Here is a 21,728-nt window from a genome sequence, read left to right on the forward strand (position 1 = left end):
TTTTAATTTTTTAATTGTACCAGACTTTTATTCATGAAGATGACTATTTTTAACTGAGACACTATACATGTAACCCCCTGTATGCATACTCTTATTTCTATTGATTTTATCAAACTCACTGCGGATTGTTTGGTCCCTGCAATCTAACCATGCTCCATTGGACTCACACTTGTGTTTTTCATTTCTTGTTAGTATTGCACTTGCACTTTTCTGAGCCTATTGGCACTGCCTATAGGCCAGTGCAGTTAAATTTATTTAGCAAGCAAAGATGTTACACATTTTTTTTATATGTTTGTTGGATGTGTTTTTAATCTTACATTGTCATGATTATGATTGTATTGCATACATACTTTTATGGTCTTAACGACCAAAATAAAGGTTTTTGAACTGGAACAAAACTGCCTTCCATTTGAGGCAAGGATTCAACTAAAACTTACATGTATGACACACAAATAATTGCACTTCAGCACTCCTCTGTACCTTTCAAACAAGCTAGGATTCTCCTGGGGTGCCCGTTCCTCAAGGAGCTCCAGTTCCTTGCTGCTCTGACCTAAGAAACAAAAACAACAAAAAAATTAAATTTGGAACTCCCTACCACCCAAAACTAGACTGATTCCATCCACATTTTCCTTCAAAAAGGAAGTGGGAGCCTTACTGATGAGCATTGAGCACCTCATGAAGTTAGTAGCTGCTGTCTTTGAAGTTAGTAGCTGCTGTCTTTCCGACTGCTCTAGTGGCTTCTCCAAGCACATCGCAGAAATTAGAAGCCTCTGACCTTCCAGCAGGATCTGGAGGCTCCTCTGAGCCCAAGGCTTGCTCTTCCTCATATATACTCTTAATGACTCTGCTTATTTTATTCTACTCACATGTCTTCTTTCTTCCTTTCACACACCGCTGCTTACATTTGCTTCTGGACAACTATTTGGTCCTATTACCTGCCTCTATGATGGCACTATGTACCTGTTGTTATCTGTATATTGTCTACCTTGTGTGTACCCCAAATAAAATCCAGTTCCTGAATAATTACTGCTGCAGAACCCCTGCATTCATCAGTCAGTCATGCATGGGAAGAAAGACGGAGATCCACTGCTGACGAAGAAGGAAGACCTCAGGTACCAAGGGTTTTGTGACGATTCGAACCTGAAGGGCAAGAATTTGAACAAGTAATGGAGATATTCCACCTCAAGACAGTGAAACTGCCAGTGACATCTTCGGATGAAAAAATGGAAATTGGCATTCTTAAGAGCCACAGTTGTCAAAACGTCTCCTTATGAGATATGTGGAAAAAAAACCTCTATGATTTCTATTTAGAAATGAACTGCCCAATGATTCAGTTTTGATGCTCTTCAAGTTCATTGCAGCCAAAGCTCTCCTGTGTCCTTTAATATCAGAAAATGATATTCGGGTAATCGGACTCCTGAGACGCATGTTTCCCTTTCTACCTGACACCCTCAGAAAGACCCTTGTCCAAGCCCTTGTAGTTAGTCATCTGGACTACTGCAATGGTCTACTTTTGTCAGTGAATGACAACATGGGCTGCAAGTGACCCAAAACACCGAGGCCAGGCTGATTCTCAATGCCCCGCCAAGAACTCCATCTCGCCCCCTCTTGGATAAACTCCATTGGCTCCCTATCCGACAACGGATTAAGTTTAAAACTTGCTGCACCATCCATAAAAGTATTTATGGTTCAGGCCCTCTGTACCTGGCCGAAATGTTTCTCCCGTACAAACCTGGACGTACTCTCCGCTCCAGTAATCAACACTTACTTCAGATTCCATCAATCAAAAAAGCACGAATGGGAGGTCGCGCACTTTCATTCCTGGACCCCAGTCTGTGGAACAAATTACCCCTCAACCTGAGACAATGTAACAACTTCCTAAACTTTAGAAAGTTACTAAAGACATTCTTGTTCCAGTCAACCTAAATCTTTGAAATTCCTTTAGAGCATTGTCCTGCAGCCGGGGGCGAACCAAGAGCAGAGATACTCCTTTGGGAGTCGAATTCTAGCGCTATATAAGCCTGTAAATAAATAAATGTGTGTCCTTCTCCCCTTCTCACTTTTCAGCACTTGGGAGCTGGACTTCTCCAATAGATTCAAGAGCTCATCCTGAAAAGCTAGTTGTTTTGCTTTCTCAAGGGGCCATACATTGCTCCAGCTGCCAGGATCTGACTGGTTTATAGGACAATCGGGCAGTGCCTGATGGGCTGATATGACAGATCAGTGGGTAGGCTATTTAGCAGTTTGGGGGCATGTTTTAAGGCCAGTTGGGCCTGTTTTTACTGTTGATTTCCTGATATTACCACAAACTTTGCCTGCAGCACACACAAATACATGCAGACTCCAATAGCTGCAAAATAACCTAACAGTGTATCGTTACACGTTCAGAACGGGCCTGATTTGCTAATGAGGACCACTTTTATTTTGGTACCATGGCTTATTTTCAATCCCAGTCGGACCCTGGCAGCATTCTACCTTAATGTGAGTAGCATGTGCCACCCAGACTCTTGAGTTTGTATGGACATACCTTAATTTGGGACTCTCTCTCAAATGCTGGCCCTGGTGTGAATTCACCACATGTCCAGAGCTTCGTACCATTAACCTTGTGCAGTAGACCACCATACCCGGGTCATGACTTTCAACTCCAGTCAATCAGGGACCAATATTGTAAGTCCTACACCTCGAAACAGGGCATTTAGGTAGTGTGGGGTTGTGGTGGGTATGGTATGGTGCTTAGGAGTAGGCACAGATATTTAGGACATTGTGGCGTAGCAAAAGTAATGAGATGTTCGTATTCCATTCGCTGGACCACCTCATAGTAAAGAGTGCGGTGAGGAGGAAAAGCATAGAAATGATGAGCAAATAATATGGTTGGAGTACTGAGCCGCAAACATTGAAATGCAAAGCTACTTAAATCCCAGCCAGTCGTAACGTTTACCAACCCATCACACTGCGACCAGTTAGAGGGCGCATGCAGGACATCTGAGCCGGCCACTGACCCCGGCCGATTCCCACTGCAGCTCACGCAAACCAACACAGGTGAAAGGTGTGACAGCAGCAGGAACCGAGCGGGCCTTTATTTAGTGCGAGGCGTGATCAGTAGAACTGCATCAGTCTCTTGCAGAATCGGTAGGAGGGACAAGCTAACAACAGGCGAAGGATCACACTCTTAAATGATAAGATGAGATCGGCATATTTGACATGACCTTTCATTTTTTACACGTGACAGGTTGGGAGGGCGGGCTGACATCACAGCTGCCTGCTCTCAAGCGATTCCAGCCCATTGCGCGCTATTTTAATGGTCACTTGCTCCCCCATCACGGCGGGCATCCTCCAGGTGAGCCAGTCACAATGCCTGCCTCGGGTACATATGCAGCGTGATGTCACCATGCCACATCCTGCAGATAGCACATAATGCAGCAGTCTTATTGTGGATGCACGCAGCTGCACCTGTGCCTCATTACAGCCCCCACGATAATTAGAACACCAGTTTCTCAATCACCTCCTCTGGCATGCCACGTGCGTTCAAAACCTCTAGAATGCCCCTGGGCCCCTCGCTCATGCATGCTAATGCAATTTGCTTGGTGTAGAAATCTCAGATGTATTTTTCTGTAATTAGTGATTTTGGCACACCTGAGGGCTGGATAACATCACAGATTATGTTGGCTTGGTGAGTGATAACACAAGCAGTTGTACAGTCATACAATATCCATGACCCACTCACATCACATGTCAGGTAACAGATGTTGATAAACACTAGGGTCCTGGGGCACACGCTGGTCTGCCTGTTCCGTCATACTGGCATATACTTGGATTTGTGACAGCGGCTCACACAAATGTACATCCCTGCGCACGCGCACGGTCCCTGTCGCCCCCTAACCCCTGCAATACTCTTCCAAGTCACATTCCGTGTCCTGCAGCTCCACCACACAGAGGAACAAACAGCAGCCAACCACGTTGGTAGTATGTTTTTCAGACTCTTATGTTAATAACTAACGTTTTGTTACTCTTGAGTTTTGCGTCTATACCCCTCACCTCTCGCGGGAAAGATTGTTTTGGCCTACTGTGCTTTGCAATATTGTGCTGCATCAAGCCATATATATTGCCAGGAATCCTGTGCACAGTTCATATCCAAACCCAGCTGTTCTGGCTGTAACTGGAGGCACAGAACAAAGGTGCTGGTGGGAGGAACCGTCCGTGGATCTTATTTCTCTTGCGAGCTCATGACGTCCTGAGGTGCCTATGTCAGTATGCAATTTCACCCCAATCACAGTCACATGCCACCGGCTATGCAATGCTTTTGCTATGTATGGCTTGTTAAATCTGGACAGCAGGCACCCCACACAAATATCACGTGATTCACAAGCCATGCCAACACCGGGTACCTTCTCAAGCGTGCCTCAGCCCAGTTCAGGCCTCTAAAGTCCTTGCTGTGCTGTCATCATTGTTTGCAATCAGTGCAAACCTATTGGATTCTATCTGCATTTCATAGTGCTACCCTATCCTTGACGGAGCTATAGGCACTTTCAGAGCCCGATGCACAGAACTAACTTAAGACAAAATCCTAACTTTACTACCATTTTGGTATTCACAGAAGGCACTTACTCTTTGATGAGTAAGTGCCTTCTGTGAATACCAAAATGAGTAAGTGACTTCTGTGAATAACAAAATGATAGTAAGTTTAGGAATTTGTCTTAAGTTAGTTCTGTGAATCGGGCCCTCAGAGAGGTTGAGTAAGCAGCTACTTAGTTTAGCATGCACGGTTGACAGGGAGCTGGTTGTGTTATGGTCTAGGTAGGATAATGTGTTTTGCTTCTGTGCTGATGATCCTTACCTTTTAAAGATAAGTAGCTCCCACCAATGCGTGTGTTCGCTCGAAAGGTGAAACAATCAGGAGCAGGTCAATTTGCATGTGAGGTCCCTCCTTTAACTGTAGAGTCTGAGTCTGGATTTTTATAATATTCTGTGGGTCAACTCATTTCCTGTTAATTGCCCAGTGGGCAATGCGGACAGTTTTCAGAGTCTTCTTGTGGCAGGTAGGTAGTTTGGAATCTCCAGGGCTGAAGTAAAGCGGTCAGTTCAGTTGACTTATCTTCACACAAGCCTAGCTGTGGGATTCTTGATTTGATGTATTCTGCACATCCAAAATCTTTGGAACTGTCAGGGTGGTTGGGGTTGTCAAATTCTCTAAGGCCTTGTCTTGGTTGAGTCATATTTTTTCTGTGATCCACAAGTGAGGATCCCCATTTTTGGAGAGTTGAGTGTCAAGTGGTTCAGTAGCATCCAGAGGTCCGTCCGCTGCCTGTAGGCATTGGCTGAGTCCTGATGAGTCAAGGTCCGAGTGGTTACCGAGTTTTACAATAATCTGGATATCCTCACTATAGTTGTAACAGATACGTTTGAATAAATTGCTAAAGTTCAAAAGGAGTAGGAGGAATACATTGAAAAAAAGAGGAGCGATTGTTGAGCCTTGGGAACCCCTATCCAATATGTGAATAGTGCTCAGCAGAAAGGAGGAATCATGATGATTTGGGATCTGATAATAAGGTAAGACTTAATTCAATTAAAGGTGTGTCTCTGATACCTGTGGTGCCTAAGTTTTTTACTAATTGTTTATAGTCAACAGTGTCAAAGGCTGATGAGAGATTGAGAAGGAGAGCAGCAGCTCCGTTAGAAGCAACACTGAGTGATCTTGGATTGTTCCAGATTGAAATTTGTGCAGATTCAGTAGCTGTCCTGGGACCATAGACCTGCCTGTCTGATGGAGGAAGAATTTTTTAAAGGAAGTCAGAGATCCTAGTAAGATGTATTTTTTCACTGAGCTTTAACATGTCTGTAGTTTTCAGGTTCTGACCCAGGTCACACCCTTGCTCCTTGCTTATTAGGTCGCAGCCTAACCAGACAGCTCAGAGTTCTGCTTTACTAAAGACATATTGGGGCAGTCAGAAAGTTGACCTAAGACTGCGTTCCGCTCGTTGCTTACCATTGGCCTTGTGGTTTGTAACTCAGATTTTCTGGCTTTACATTTGCTGGCTTTATTTGTTTTAGACTGTCCTGCTTGAATTTGACCCTCCTGTACCCCAAATCTTGTTTACTGTATTCTTCTGTAAACTAGCTTTCTGTAAACAGGCCTTTAAATCGTGTTCTTATCTTGCCACATCTGCTGCGCAGTCAAAGACAAAGGTCAAATGTCTGGCTTTGTCTTCTAAGGAGTGAAGGAAATGGCTGAAAAAATTGGCAATTTGAGTCATAAGGACCACCTATATGCCTTCCCAAATATTGAAGGGTCAGTCAGACAGTAGAGAATACAAAACAAAGACATTTATTAATTTTGCACAGCTGTGGAGCCCGGTCTGATCAACCTTATGAAAAGACCGCAGAGGGACTACCTTTCACAAGCTTAATGGTGACAATTATACATTTCATCCTAAGCACTTTCCACAGAAGGCAGCAGAAACAGAGGGGACACACAAAGATGAGCTAAGAGTCTGAGACTGGCACACACTATCTCTCTGGCAAGGTCATTCTGCCCGTGCCTGCAGCTGAGCCAGTGGGGGCAGGCTCCATCTCAAGTACAAACAGTGTATTCATTTTTACAGTGAGGCCCAACTTACAGAGACACATGGAATTCTACACATCCACTACTTGCAGTGCCAGAGAACAATTAATTGCAAACATGGCCTAGAATTAGTGGCTAAATATAAAATGGTGCTGCAAATGCCAACTTAACAATCATTACATATGGTAGCACAGATCAGACTTTTAATTTAATTCTATTAGATCCCCATTTTAGCCTTAGCTAAGCCATTTTATACTATGGAGTGAAACATCTCTATTCACATGGACAATATTAGTACTCATAACTGTTCAAATGTTCATTATTAGACAGGGAAACTATAGGAGACATGTTGACATAAAAAGCATCTACAGCAACCCTTCTATCTCCTTCTGAAGCATGATCTTAGCATTTGTGTTACATGGATGTCGTTTCCTTACCAAGTTAATGTACTTACGCAGCAGACGCAACAAACTGGGAGACAGAGCATACAAGGGCCTATTTTACGTATAACATACTTTTACATTGTACCTGATGAAATGTGCAATACGTACATGGACAACAAATACAGTGGGGAAACAGAAAAGAAAGGCAACATTTGCAATCCATCTCCTCGAATGCTAAGTATGAACTTGTGATCCACGGGCGAAGTGAACATTATGATACAGGATTTAAGACAGGCCTATGGTCATGTGCAGTCTGTAAATGAGGTTATATGTTCTCACCCACCTTAATCTCCCCCTCCCCTGGATACAAAAACAAACTATCATATTAATTATCATGACAGGTGCACAATGTACATATTCAGTTGCAGTGCAGAAATCAATAAATGCCATTTCTGGTTCTGTAGAACAGAATTGAAGGTACACCAATCTAGACACCTGTATCATTATTTTATGTCCTCTTGTGCGAGGAGCCACAATAACAAACATGTTCACAAGAGAAATAGGTGCTGTATGAACTTGAGAGTGCACAGAATACTTTTCCTTCAGGGAGTAGGATGTTCCTTACATTATTATTACCACAATAACAACTGGGGATGCAACTTTAAGAAAATTAGGATTTTTCTCAATTTAGTAGTAGTAAAGTTAGGAGTCCTAACTTTACTACTACTAAATTGAGAAAAATCCTAATTTTAAGACTTTCGGTATTCACAGAAGGCATTTAGGAGTCCTAAAGTTAGTAGTCCTAACTTTACTACTACTAATTTGAGAAAAATCATAATTTTAGGACTTTCGGTATTCACAGAAGGCATTTAGGGGTCCTAAAGTTAGGAGTCCTAACTTCTGTGAATACCGAAATGAGTAAGTTCTTTTTGTGAATACCAAAAGTAGTAAGTGCATTCTGTGAATGCCAAAAGTAGGAAGTTCATTCTGTGAATACCAAAAGTAGTAAGTGCAATCTGTGAATACTAAAAGAGTAGTAAGTTTAGGATTGAGTCTTAAGTTCATTCTGTGAATCGGGCCCACAGACTTTAAAACCCATCCTTACTAAAAGGTGTGTTATCAACGTCTGAGTCCAGGGATACCAAACTCCAATTGTCAACCTGACCTTATGAGAGGATATGCTTGTAAAATGTTACAACGCCTTCCCCATTCTGTCCTATAGGCAAGATAGCCTTTCAATAATGAAAAATGAAATGGGCAGTATTGTCACTATGGTGACATGTTGCACACACCAGTACATATCCTACCTTTCACATACACTGCACCCTGCCTAAGGTGGTACCGTGGGCCCACCATATGTGGGTCCAATGTATAAACTGCACACAGGCACTGCGGTGGCAGGCCTGAGGCATCTTTTCCAGGCTACTCATGTGGGTGGAACAATCAGCCCTGCAAGCCTACTGGTAGTAATTTATTTACCAGCCCTGGCACACACAATGAACCTCACTAGGGATCTACTAGTGAAACAAATATGCCAATCAGGGAGAACCAAGCACAATATCAATTTACACAGAAAGCGCTTGCACTGTGATACTGATCAGCAATGTCAAGGTGCCCAAAGCATCTAAGGCAGCAAAAATGAAATCCAGTACAGCATCAAAACAAGCATTTGCAATGCAATAGGTCTGGCATTTGCAAGAGTTTAAGCTATTGGCATTGTAAATAACAATGCCTTTTATTTATCTGTTTTGATAATTAACACATAAATAAAATGCATTGTCATTTACAATGCCAATAGCACAGACTCATGTAAATGCCGGACCTATTGACCCAGGTTTTCCATTCCACTTAAAGCCCTGGTGTCCACCCAACAAACCAATGCACATTCTAATGTGCAAATGTCACAGTCCCATGAACCAGTGTACGCCTAATATGCTTCATTGAGCTAGAAAGTCCTTTTAACGTTTTTGAAGGTTTGTTTTTTTTGGCAAGGGAGAAAAATTCCTCTAATTCAGTCTTTTTTTTGTCCTCATTTTCCACCCTAGTCGCTCCATTAAATCCAAGAGAGAGCGACACACTGCCTCAGTATACTGGATATATAGGCTTGTGAGTAGATGACCATCGCCTATCAGTGATGTCAGAACCTCAAAGGATTTTTTATTTGGAGACCTTTTAGGGGGCCGCCGACCTGGGCAAATATCCGAACAGACACAAGGGTACAACCTAATGTGTCAGGATATACTTGAGAAAAAGAAGGAGGGGCAGCGTAATCATTGGACAGGGGGAAAAATAAAAAAAAAACATCCATTGTCTCACTGTTGTCTCCACTCTAGAAGGTACCAAAATGCTCTTTTATTTTGGTTGCCCGATCTTATAAGGTCTAGCCTAGAAACCTGCAGTACTGATGCCCGCCACTCAGCAAAGGAGGGTGGTGTAGAGTCTTTCCATTTTCTGCAGATATCTCTCCTAGCCAAGAGGATGGGATAAAAAAGGAAATGTTTAGCAGGGCCTACAACACCCTCCATCACACCAAATATTGCTAATGCAGGGTTGATTACAATGGGGCGACCAAGCGAAGTTGACATTAATCTGCTTATAGAGTCCCAAAAGGGAGACAGAGAAGGACTCCAAAAAAAAATATGTAGATCCGAAGCAGCTATTGCTCCACACCTCATACATGATACTGGCGAGTCATTCGAGAATTTTGGGAGCCTCTGTGGTGAGTAATAGGGCCTATGCAGGGTGAAGAGATGATTCCTCCGGAGCCATGCTGGTTTGACAATGTTCCACAAAGTCTTAAATGAGGTAAGCCACAGGGTTCCCACATCCTGATCGAAGAAGAAACTTCCCCAGAGCTTATCGGCCAGCTGAAATTCGCCATAGAAATTTCCTTTATTGCCGGGGTTTTATTGGTAAGCTGAAACTCAAGATGGTTACCTCCCCCCACTGGGAATCTACTCTTGGCAGTGGTCTGTGACTGAGCCCAGATAGCCATCTGTAGGTATTTAAACTTGGAGAAGTTTGAACCAACCGTGTCCTTTAGGGATTCCCATGGGACCAGAACCCCATCCACAAACAAATCGCCCCAGACCTCCACACCTGCTTCTCTCAAGGTCAAAGCCAGACTGTCCTTAAGCCATCCCGGGACCCCAGGTGAATCCCACAAAGGTGCCAAACTAGAGAAATACCCTAGCCTTACTGAGCTACGCAACTTTACCCACGTTCTGGCTATACCCTGTAAGACATTTAGTTTTCGTTTTTAGTTTTAATTTGGGGTCCCCGAATTTAAACAAAAAACCTCCTATGATAGATTAGCCCCACTAAGCATAGCCTTAAAGATACAGCCAACCCCTGTGTTAGTAGGCGGCTTCAGTACAATGTGGGAATGTGTAAATTGAAATGCCCATGCATACAACTGAAGATCTGTAGCGGCCAGACCTCCCTTTTCTCTACGACGCCTGAGTTTTTTCCAGGAAATTCTTGGTATATGGTATGCCCAAATAAATGAATTAATATCACTTTGCAACTTAAGTAGATAGGAAGGCTCAACATAAAGAGGAATAGTATTAAAAAGGAAAGTGATTCTAGGTAAGATAGACATTTTTATTCAATTTGCCCTTCCCAAAATGGACAAAGGTAATGAGGACCATGATCTCATAAGTTTCCGACATTCTTTCGCCACTATGGAAAAGTAGGTTTCAGCTAGTTTACTGACATCTTGGACGATATTAATACCAAGATACCTCATTTTCAAAACTAGGCTGCACCCCTGTTAAAGACTCATCGGTGTGCCAAACCATGATCTCTGTTTTAGAGGCGTTAATTTCGTATTTGGATATTGCACCAAAATCCTGAGCCAGTTCAATTACTGAAGGGAATGCGTATGCAATTCTGATGAGAAGTGATGGTCGCCATTATTATTATGGCCATTTTTGCTATATAAATTACAGCCAAATCTGTTTCCAAATGTTTGATTTTACTGTCACACAATCCTACCACTCCCTTATCCTCACTTTGATCACTTCCTTCCTCCCTTCCCGGGGCACTGTATGACCTTGAATACAGTTGACTGTTTGCTATGTGTATTCATTACATTTGATCCCTCAGTGAATAAAACTCTGTGGATCTAATTGTTGGTTTTTGATTAATTCTTCGAATTGTGTAAATTGTTCCTTGTCCACACTGGGACCCCTTCCTCCTAGTACTGAGAAGATCAAAGTGTCGTCTGCGTAAAGGGCCACCGTCCTCTCGCACTCCCTGTACCTAAAAGGTTTGATGTTAACATCGTCTCTCAGTCGTTGGGCGAAGGGTTCGATATAAAGGTTAAACAGGAGAGGGGAGAATGGGCAGCCCTGACGCGTCCCCCTAGTGATGTTAATAGGGTCCGACAGAGATCCATTCACTAGCAGGCAAACCGAGGGTGTTGGACAGGCCACGTGAAAGGCTTGCTCCCTCCCCGCACGACCAGGCCCGAGCCCGGCCCTTCAGGTGTTACACGCAACAACCACCCGTTTCCCGTCTCATATGGGACCCCTGCCCCTGGACATCTCCCCATCATAGGCCCGATTCCCTACCGGCCCTCTCGCCCGGCCTGGGCGCCATCTTGGACACAGCACCACGAGGCGGCATCGCCTCCGATCAACCCCAACCCTGGGCCTGGCCAGGCCCCGACATTCCGGCACCACCATCCACCCAGGAGGTGAGCGGACTACTTGGCAGGTCAATGGGAGAAAGAGGTGTCGATGGCTCTCCCCCGCCAGGTGCCGATCGCCCCAGCTCCCCCGGGCGCTGGCTCCACCCCCCTGCTGGGTGTCTGGACTCCCTCATCCTGGACCTCCCGACCTCCAAGTGCGAGGGTCCGGACATCAAAGGGCGCCAGACCTATAACTGGGGCAGCTCCAGAGCAGGAAGGCAGTTGTATCCTGGAGTCGAGAGACGCAGTGAAGAACTCATCCCTGACGGACTACTGGCGCTGCCGTAGCCCTGCCTTGCGAACTATCGACCTGCCTGCTGGCGCTGCCGCAACCTTCTGAAACCTTCCTCGTCGTCGGGACCTGCTGGCGTGGCCGCGGACCGTTTGTAACCACCTCCTTCATCGGGACCTGCTGGCTCCGCCGTGGACCGTCGCTACCTTCAACCATCCCGGGACCTGTTGGCTCCGCCGCGGCCCGATCATCTAGAACGCCGAGCTCGAGGATTGTGAGCTATTCCATCTACCAGATTGGTAACGAGACTGTCCCGCTACCCTTTCCCCAACCAAGAGACTAGAATAGAGGGGACCCCTGAGTCCAGACCTCCTTGTACCATTTCACCGTACTTGAAGTTTTGCTTATAAAGAACGTTGAACCTTATCCTGGTGTGGTGTACATCTGTGGGGGGGAAGTTACTTGTCTGTACGATCGCTGGAGACGGCTCTCCCCGGAGACCTCTCCCCTTGTCCTCGGCCGACCCTCCAGGTCCCGTCTAACATTGGTGGCCAGCGGCGCGATCTGAATCGACGCGTAATCGTACAGAGAGTAGCTCACCCCACAACAAAACCACAATGTCAACTAAAGAAAGCGGATCCACCGACAAATTCCAGATGGAGAAATTGGAAGAGTACAGCCATCGTGAGTTGAAACAATTCTGCATTGAACTAGGTATCGCTACCACCGGTCTGAGTACTAAAGACGATTTCAAGCACGCCATTGAGTCATGGGCAGAAACCGGGGCCGTCAGACCCCAGGACCAAAATGTCACAGCAGCAGAGAAAAACACCACGGCTCCCGAGGAGCAAAGAACGGGTCTCTCGCAAGATGAGATCCAAGAACGAGAAAGAAACCGACTACATGAGCTAGAAATGGCCCGGCTCAAAATGGATGGCGAACTCAAATTAGCCGAACAAAAACTGAACCTGGAACACCTGCGGCTCCGAGAAGAACGGGAAGAGAAACAGAGACAAAGAGAGCTCGAAGAGAAGAGACTGGCGTATGAACACGAACGCAAACTAGCTGAGATAGACTTACGCAAGCAGAACAAAGAACTAGGGGTGCCCGAGCAACCGCGCACCCCGGGGGCAACAGAAAAGAAGGTACACATCCCCAAGGATGTAGTTCGAGAATATTTCCGAGATGACGACATCCAGCAGTGGTTCAAGGCCTATGAGATCGCTATGACCTCCCACCGGATCGATCGCAGCGACTGGGGAGCCGGTCTATGGGGGAGGTTCGTCAATGAGGGCCGCGATGCCCTGCTACAGCTTCCCGACCATCTGATGACCTCCTATGACCACATGAAAGCTACCCTCCTCACCCGCTATGGGCTCACACCCGAAATGTACCGCCAGAGGTTCCGAGACTGCACCCGGATCCCGGGTACAACTTGGGTGGAATACGTGAACTATTTCAGCCGAGCCTTCGAGGGTTGGATCAAGGGAAGCAACGTAACGACCTATGAGCAACTCTTCAATCTCATGGTATGGGAGCATCTGTCAAACAACTGCTTCGTCGAGCTCAGGCAGCACCTCCTCGACAGTAAATTGACTGATCCGCGGCAGCTCGCCGCCGAGGCTGACCGGTGGGAAATTACCCGAGTGGGCCGAAATGGGTCCCATGAACAGAACAGGAACAACCACGGTCAGCACCGTCCCCGAGGAGGAGGAGGGGGCCAGGGCCGAGGAAAAGACAACGCCCCGGCCGCTCCCGCTACCAGCACCCCGCCCCCGGCCAACCGGGGCAACACCCCGGCGCGGCCGGGATACAGAGCCAATGTCACCTGTCACCGATGCCAGCAAGTCGGCCACTACGCAAACGACCCGAATTGTCCACAGAGCCAGACTCCGAGACCCCGCCAGATGGCTGCCGCCGCCCTGGGGGAAGAACAAATCTCCGAAGAACACGAGGAATGTGAGCAAGAACACCAAGAATGGGAACCCGCCGCCATGGTTCTAGCGTGCCTAGGGGGAAGAGACATGGTCCCGCGGGTCCCCCTACCCGCCAACACCCGGAAGTACAGTCAGTGGGTGAACATTAATGGACGCCGGGCCGAAGCCCTACATGACACCGGGGCCAGTGTAACGGCCGTCCGCTGTCACCTGGTGATCCCAGAACAGATCCTGCCGAACGTTCTCTGCCCTGTCCGTTCAGCCGACAATTCGGAGAGTCTATGTCGGATGGCCTGCGTCCCCTTCGAGTGGGGAGGAGTCTCCGGCATGTTGAAGGTGACGGTCCGAGATGATGCCCCCGTAGACTGTCTCCTGGGAAATGATCTTGAGAGTTCCCCGTGGGCCGCCGTAGAGAGGAGAGAGCACCTGGGGATGTTGGGCATCCCGGACTGGGCGTGCGTGACCACCCGGTCTATGGCTGCCCGTGCCACCCCCCGACCCGAAGAACATGAATGGCCGGCACCTCCTCCCCCGGTCGCTCCAGTAGAAGACACCGACCGTACCGTCCCCCCAGAGCAAACTCCCGAGGGGCTCGTTCAGCCTCAGGACCTTCCCGGCCTGGCTCAGTGGCGTCAGGAGGGGGGGCCCACCCAGGAACAGTTTCGCCACGAGCAGAAGACCTGTCCCTCCCTCGAGGGACTCCGCCAACAAGCCCTCGCCCAGAGTGCAGGGGATACCTCCGGAACCCATTGGGTCTATTGGGACAATGACCTGTTGTACAGCGAACAGAGAATCGCAGAGTTAGGGGCCAGTCGAGTGCTAGTGGTGCCCCTAAGCTTTAGAGACTTCTTGCTAAACCTGGCCCACGATGTCCCCCTGGCTGGCCACCTGGGTCAGGACAAAACCTACAGTCGCCTGGTGACTCACTTTTTCTGGCCCAAGATGAGGAACGACGTACTCCAGCACTGCCGGTCTTGCCCCACGTGCCAGGCCAGCGGGAAGAGCGGCCGCAAGCTTAAAGCACCTCTGCAACCTTTCCCGGTGGTCACCACCCCGTTCGAGAGGGTGGGGATAGACATTGTGGGGCCCCTGGACCCCCGTACAGCCCAAAGACATCGGTTCATCCTGGTACTGGTGGACCACGCCACTCGCTACCCCGAGGCTGTTCCCCTGCGAACTGTGACAGCCCCGGTAGTCGGCCGGGCCTTGATGGGGATCTTCTCCCGGGTGGGCTTCCCCCGAGAAGTCGTCAGCGACCGGGGCACAAACTTTATTTCAAAATACATGAAGTCCCTCTGGCAACAGTGTGGGGTCACCTACAGATTCACGACCCCCTATCACCCCCAAGGAAACGGACTGGTTGAGCGGTTCAACCGCACGCTCAAAGGAATGATTGGGGGGTTGGAAGAGCCCCTCCGTCGCCAGTGGGATGTGCTACTGCCGTGCCTCCTCTTTGCCTACCGAGAAGTCCCCCAGAAGTCCCTCGGCTTCAGCCCGTTCGAACTCTTGTATGGACACCCGGTGCGTGGGCCGCTCAGCCTAGTCAAAGAAGGCTGGGAAATGCCCCCTCTAAAGAACACTCCAGATGTTTTCAAGTACCTCCTAACCCTCCGCAACCAGACCAGACGGTTCAGGGAAATGGCAAAAGCAAACTTGGAGGCCAGTCAGGAAGACATGAAACGGTGGTACGATCAAAATGCCTCCTCCATCGAATTTGAACCTGGCCAACAAGTGTGGGTAATGTCTCCCACCGAACCATGCGCCCTGCAAGACAAATGGACAGGGCCCTTCAAGGTAGTCGAGCGCAAGAGCCCTGTCACCTATCTCATCGATATGGAATCTTCACGGAACCCTCTCCGGGTCCTCCACGCCAATAGACTGAAACCCCACTTTGTGCGCTCGGAGCTCAGCCTCCTGATGGCAACAGACAGCGGAGCCGAGGAGGACTCCGAACCACTTCCTGACCTCCTACGGACTCAGGAGAAGGACGGCTCCGTGGACGGGGTCCGACTCTCGGAAGCCCTCACCCCGGAACAGCGCCAAGGCTGCCGAGACCTCCTGCTGCAGTTCGCTACCCTGTTCTCCCTCACCCCAGGGGTCACCCCCTGGTGCTTACATGACGTGGACACCGGAGAGAGTCCCCCTGTCCGCCATCGGGCCTACCGCGTACCAGATCGGGTACGGGCCTGCATCCAAGAGGAGGTGGCCAAGATGCTCACGCTCGGGGTCATCGAGCCCTCCGACAGCCCCTGGGCCAGCCCGGTGGTACTGGTCCCCAAAGCGGCCGCCCCCGGCACCACGCCTGAACTCCGGTTCTGCGTCGACTACCGGGGCTTGAATGCGGTCACCAGAACAGACGCACACCCCATTCCCCGAGCAGATGAACTAATCGACCGCATGGGAGCTGCCCGCTACCTCAGCATCTTCGACCTGACAGCGGGCTACTGGCAGATCGGTCTCACACCCCGGGCCCAAGAACGATCTGCCTTCTCCACCCCTGATGGCCACTACCACTTCAAGGTCATGCCATTCGGCATGAAGAATGCCCCAGCAACCTTTCAGCGGCTAGTAAACCAGGTCCTGGCGGGACTCAAAGAATTCAGCGCCGCCTACCTGGACGATATCGCTGTGTACAGCCGCCACTGGTCCGACCACCTCCACCACCTCCGAGAGGTGCTACAGGCCCTCCAACGAGCTGGCCTCACGATCAAGGCCAGCAAATGCCAAATTGGCCAGGGGTCCGTGACCTATCTCGGGCACCAAGTGGGAAGCGGTCTGGTGGCCCCTCTGCAACTCAAGATCGCTGCCATCCAGGCTTGGCAGCCCCCCATCACCCAGACCGAGGTCCGCGCCTTCTTGGGACTCACAGGCTACTACCGGCGGTTCGTGAGGGACTATGGTAGCATTGTGGGGCCCCTCACGGAACTCACATCCAAAAACCAACCAACGAAAGTCAACTGGACCCCCGACTGTCAAGCGGCCTTCGAGAAGCTGAAGGCCGCCATGTGCTCCGCCCCTGTGCTCCAGGCCCCCGACTACAGTCAGGAATTTATCGTCCAAACGGACGCCTCCGACCATGGCATTGGGGCAGTCCTTTCCCAGCTGAACCCCGAAGGACTTGACCAGCCAGTGGCTTTCATCAGCAGACGGCTCCTGGCCCGAGAGCAACGCTGGAGCACCATCGAGAGGGAGGCCATTGCCGTGGTGTGGGCCCTCAAAAAGCTCCGGCCTTATCTCTTCGGTACCCACTTCCGGGTACAGACCGATCATCGGCCCCTGCAGTGGCTAATGCAGATGCGGGGGGAAAACCCGAAGCTCTTACGTTGGTCCATCTCCCTGCAGGGGATGGACTTCACTGTGGAACATCGACCAGGGCAAGACCACGCCAACGCAGATGGCCTGTCACGCTTTTTCTGCCTCGACGAAGAGAGTCCCCAAGAGGATGGGTGACTCTCCCCGCCTTCAGCTGGGGGGGACGCATGTTGGACAGGCCACGTGAAAGGCTTGCTCCCTCCCCGCACGACCAGGCCCGAGCCCGGCCCTTCAGGTGTTACACGCAACAACCACCCGTTTCCCGTCTCATATGGGACCCCTGCCCCTGGACATCTCCCCATCATAGGCCCGATTCCCTACCGGCCCTCTCGCCCGGCCTGGGCGCCATCTTGGACACAGCACCACGAGGCCGCATGGCCTCCGATCGACCCCAACCCTGGGCCTGGCCAGGCCCCGACATTCCGGCACCACCATCCACCCAGGAGGTGAGCGGACTACTTGGCAGGTCAATGGGAGAAAGAGGTGTCGATGGCTCTCCCCCGCCAGGTGCCGATCGCCCCAGCTCCCCCGGGCGCTGGCTCCACCCCCCTGCTGGGTGTCTGGACTCCCTCATCCTGGACCTCCCGACCTCCAAGTGCGAGGGTCCGGACATCAAAGGGCGCCAGACCTATAACTGGGGCAGCTCCAGAGCAGGAAGGCAGTTGTATCCTGGAGTCGAGAGACGCAGTGAAGAACTCATCCCTGACGGACTACTGGCGCTGCCGTAGCCCTGCCTTGCGAACTATCGACCTGCCTGCTGGCGCTGCCGCAACCTTCTGAAACCTTCCTCGTCGTCGGGACCTGCTGGCGTGGCCGCGGACCGTTTGTAACCACCTCCTTCATCGGGACCTGCTGGCTCCGCCGCGGACCGTCGCTACCTTCAACCATCCCGGGACCTGCTGGCTCTGCCGCGGCCCGACCATCTAGAACGCCGAGCTCGAGGATTGTGAGCTATTCCATCTACCAGATTGGTAACGAGACTGTCCCGCTACCCTTTCCCCAACCAAGAGACTAGAATAGAGGGGACCCCTGAGTCCAGACCTCCTTGTACCATTTCACCGTACTTGAAGTTTTGCTTATAAAGAACGTTGAACCTTATCCTGGTGTGGTGTACATCTGTGGGGGGGAAGTTACTTGTCTGTACGATCGCTGGGGATGCAACTTTAAGAAAATTAGGATTTTTCTCAATTTAGTAGTAGTAAAGTTAGGAGTCCTAACTTTACTACTACTAAATTGAGAAAAATCCTAATTTTAAGACTTTCGGTATTCACAGAAGGCATTTAGGAGTCCTAAAGTTAGTAGTCCTAACTTTACTACTACTAATTTGAGAAAAATCATAATTTTAGGACTTTCGGTATTCACAGAAGGCATTTAGGGGTCCTAAAGTTAGGAGTCCTAACTTCTGTGAATACCGAAATGAGTAAGTTCTTTTTGTGAATACCAAAAGTAGTAAGTGCATTCTGTGAATGCCAAAAGTAGGAAGTTCATTCTGTGAATACCAAAAGTAGTAAGTGCAATCTGTGAATACTAAAAGAGTAGTAAGTTTAGGATTGAGTCTTAAGTTCATTCTGTGAATCGGGCCCACAGACTTTAAAACCCATCCTTACTAAAAGGTGTGTTATCAACGTCTGAGTCCAGGGATACCAAACTCCAATTGTCAACCTGACCTTATGAGAGGATATGCTTGTAAAATGTTACAACGCCTTCCCCATTCTGTCCTATAGGCAAGATAGCCTTTCAATAATGAAAAATGAAATGGGCAGTATTGTCACTATGGTGACATGTTGCACACACCAGTACATATCCTACCTTTCACATACACTGCACCCTGCCTAAGGTGGTACCGTGGGCCCACCATATTTGGGTCCAATGTATAAACTGCACACAGGCACTGCGGTGGCAGGCCTGAGGCATCTTTTCCAGGCTACTCATGTGGGTGGAACAATCAGCCCTGCAAGCCTACTGGTAGTAATTTATTTACCAGCCCTGGCACACACAATGAACCTCACTAGGGATCTACTAGTGAAACAAATATGCCAATCAGGGAGAACCAAGCACAATATCAATTTACACAGAAAGCGCTTGCACTGTGATACTGATCAGCAATGTCAAGGTGCCCAAAGCATCTAAGGCAGCAAAAATGAAATCCAGTACAGCATCAAAACAAGCATTTGCAATGCAATAGGTCTGGCATTTGCAAGAGTTTAAGCTATTGGCATTGTAAATAACAATGCCTTTTATTTATCTGTTTTGATAATTAACACATAAATAAAATGCATTGTCATTTACAATGCCAATAGCACAGACTCATGTAAATGCCGGACCTTTTGACCCAGGTTTTCCATTCCACTTAAAGCCCTGGTGTCCACCCAACAAACCAATGCAAATTCTAATGTGCAAATGTCACAGTCCCATGAACCAGTGTACGCCTAATATGCTTCATTGAGCTAGAAAGTCCTTTTAACGTTTTTGAAGGTTTGTTTTTTTTGGCAAGGGAGAAAAATTCCTCTAATTCAGTCTTTTTTTTGTCCTCATTTTCCACCCTAGTCGCTCCATTAAATCCAAGAGAGAGCGACACACTGCCTCAGTATACTGGATATATAGGCTTGTGAGTAGATGACCATCGCCTATCAGTGATGTCAGAACCTCAAAGGATTTTTTATTTGGAGACCTTTTAGGGGGCCGCCGACCTGGGCAAATATCCGAACAGACACAAGGGTGCAACCTAATGTGTCAGGATATACTTGAGAAAAAGAAGGAGGGGCAGCGTAATCATTGGACAGGGGGGAAAAGAAAAAAAAACATCCATTGTCTCACTGTTGTCCCCACTCTAGAAGGTACCAAAATGCTCTTTTATTTTGGTTGCCCGATCTTATAAGGTCTAGCCTAGAAACCTGCAGTACTGATGCCCGCCACTCAGCAAAGGAGGGTGGTGTAGAGTCTTTCCATTTTCTGCAGATATCTCTCCTAGCCAAGAGGATGGTATAAAAAAGGAAATGTTTAGCAGGGCCTACAACACCCTCCATCACACCAAATATTGCTAATGCAGGGTTGATTACAATGGGGCGACCAAGCGAAGTTGACATTAATCTGCTTATAGAGTCCCAAAAGGGAGACAGAGAAGGACTCCCCAAAAAAATATGTAGATCCGAAGCAGCTATTGCTCCACACCTCATACATGATACTGGCGAGTCATTCGAGAATTTTGGGAGCCTCTGTGGTGAGTAATAGGGCCTATGCAGGGTGAAGAGATGATTCCTCCGGAGCCATGCTGGTTTGACAATGTTCCACAAAGTCTTAAATGAGGTAAGCCACAGGGTTCCCACATCCTGATCGAAGAAGAAACTTCCCCAGAGCTTATCAGCCAGCTGAAATTCGCCATAGAAATTTCCTTTATTGCCGGGGTTTTATTGGTAAGCTGAAACTCAAGATGGTTACCTCCCCCCACTGGGAATCTACTCTTGGCAGTGGTCTCTGACTGAGCCCAGATAGCCATCTGTAGGTATTTAAACTTGGAGAAGTTTGAACCATCCGTGTCCTTTAGGGATTCCCATGGGACCAGAACCCCATCCACAAACAAATCGCCCCAGACCTCCACACCTGCTTCTCTCAAGGTCAAAGCCAAACTGTCCTTAAGCCATCCCGGGACCCCAGGTGAATCCCACAAAGGTGCCAAACTAGAGAAATACCCTAGCCTTACTGAGCTACGCAACTTTACCCACGTTCTGGCTATACCCTGTAAGACATTTAGTTTTCGTTTTTAGTTTTAATTTGGGGTCCCCGAATTTAAACAAAAAACCTCCTATGATAGATTAGCCCCACTAAGCATAGCCTTAAAGATACAGCCAACCCCTGTGTTAGTAGGCGGCTTCAGTACAATGTGGGAATGTGTAAATTGAAATGCCCATGCATACAACTGAAGATCTGTAGCGGCCAGACCTCCCTTTTCTCTACGACGCCTGAGTTTTTTCCAGGAAATTCTTGGTATATGGTATGCCCAAATAAATGAATTAATATCAGTTTGCAACTTAAGTAGATAGGAAAGCTCAACATAAAGAGGAATAGTATTAAAAAGGAAAGTGATTCTAGGTAAGATAGACATTTTTATTCAATTTGCCCTTCCCAAAATGGACAAAGGTAATGAGGACCATGATCTCATAAGTTTCCGACATTCTTTCGCCACTATGGAAAAGTAGGTTTCAGCTAGTTTACTGACATCTTGGACGATATTAATACCAAGATACCTCATTTTCAAAACTAGGCTGCACCCCTGTTAAAGACTCATCGGTGTGCCAAACCATGATCTCTGTTTTAGAGGCGTTAATTTCGTATTTGGATATTGCACCAAAATCCTGAGCCAGTTCAATTACTGAAGGGAATGCGTATGCAATTCTGATGAGAAGTGATGGTCGCCATTATTATTATGGCCATTTTTGCTATATAAATTACAGCCAAATCTGTTTCCAAATGTTTGATTTTACTGTCACACAATCCTACCACTCCCTTATCCTCACTTTGATCACTTCCTTCCTCCCTTCCCGGGGCACTGTATGACCTTGAATACAGTTGACTGTTTGCTATGTGTATTCATTACATTTGATCCCTCAGTGAA

This window comes from Lissotriton vulgaris, chromosome 6, assembly GCF_964263255.1.
Source record: "Lissotriton vulgaris chromosome 6, aLisVul1.2, whole genome shotgun sequence".
Lineage (NCBI taxonomy): Eukaryota > Metazoa > Chordata > Amphibia > Caudata > Salamandridae > Lissotriton > Lissotriton vulgaris.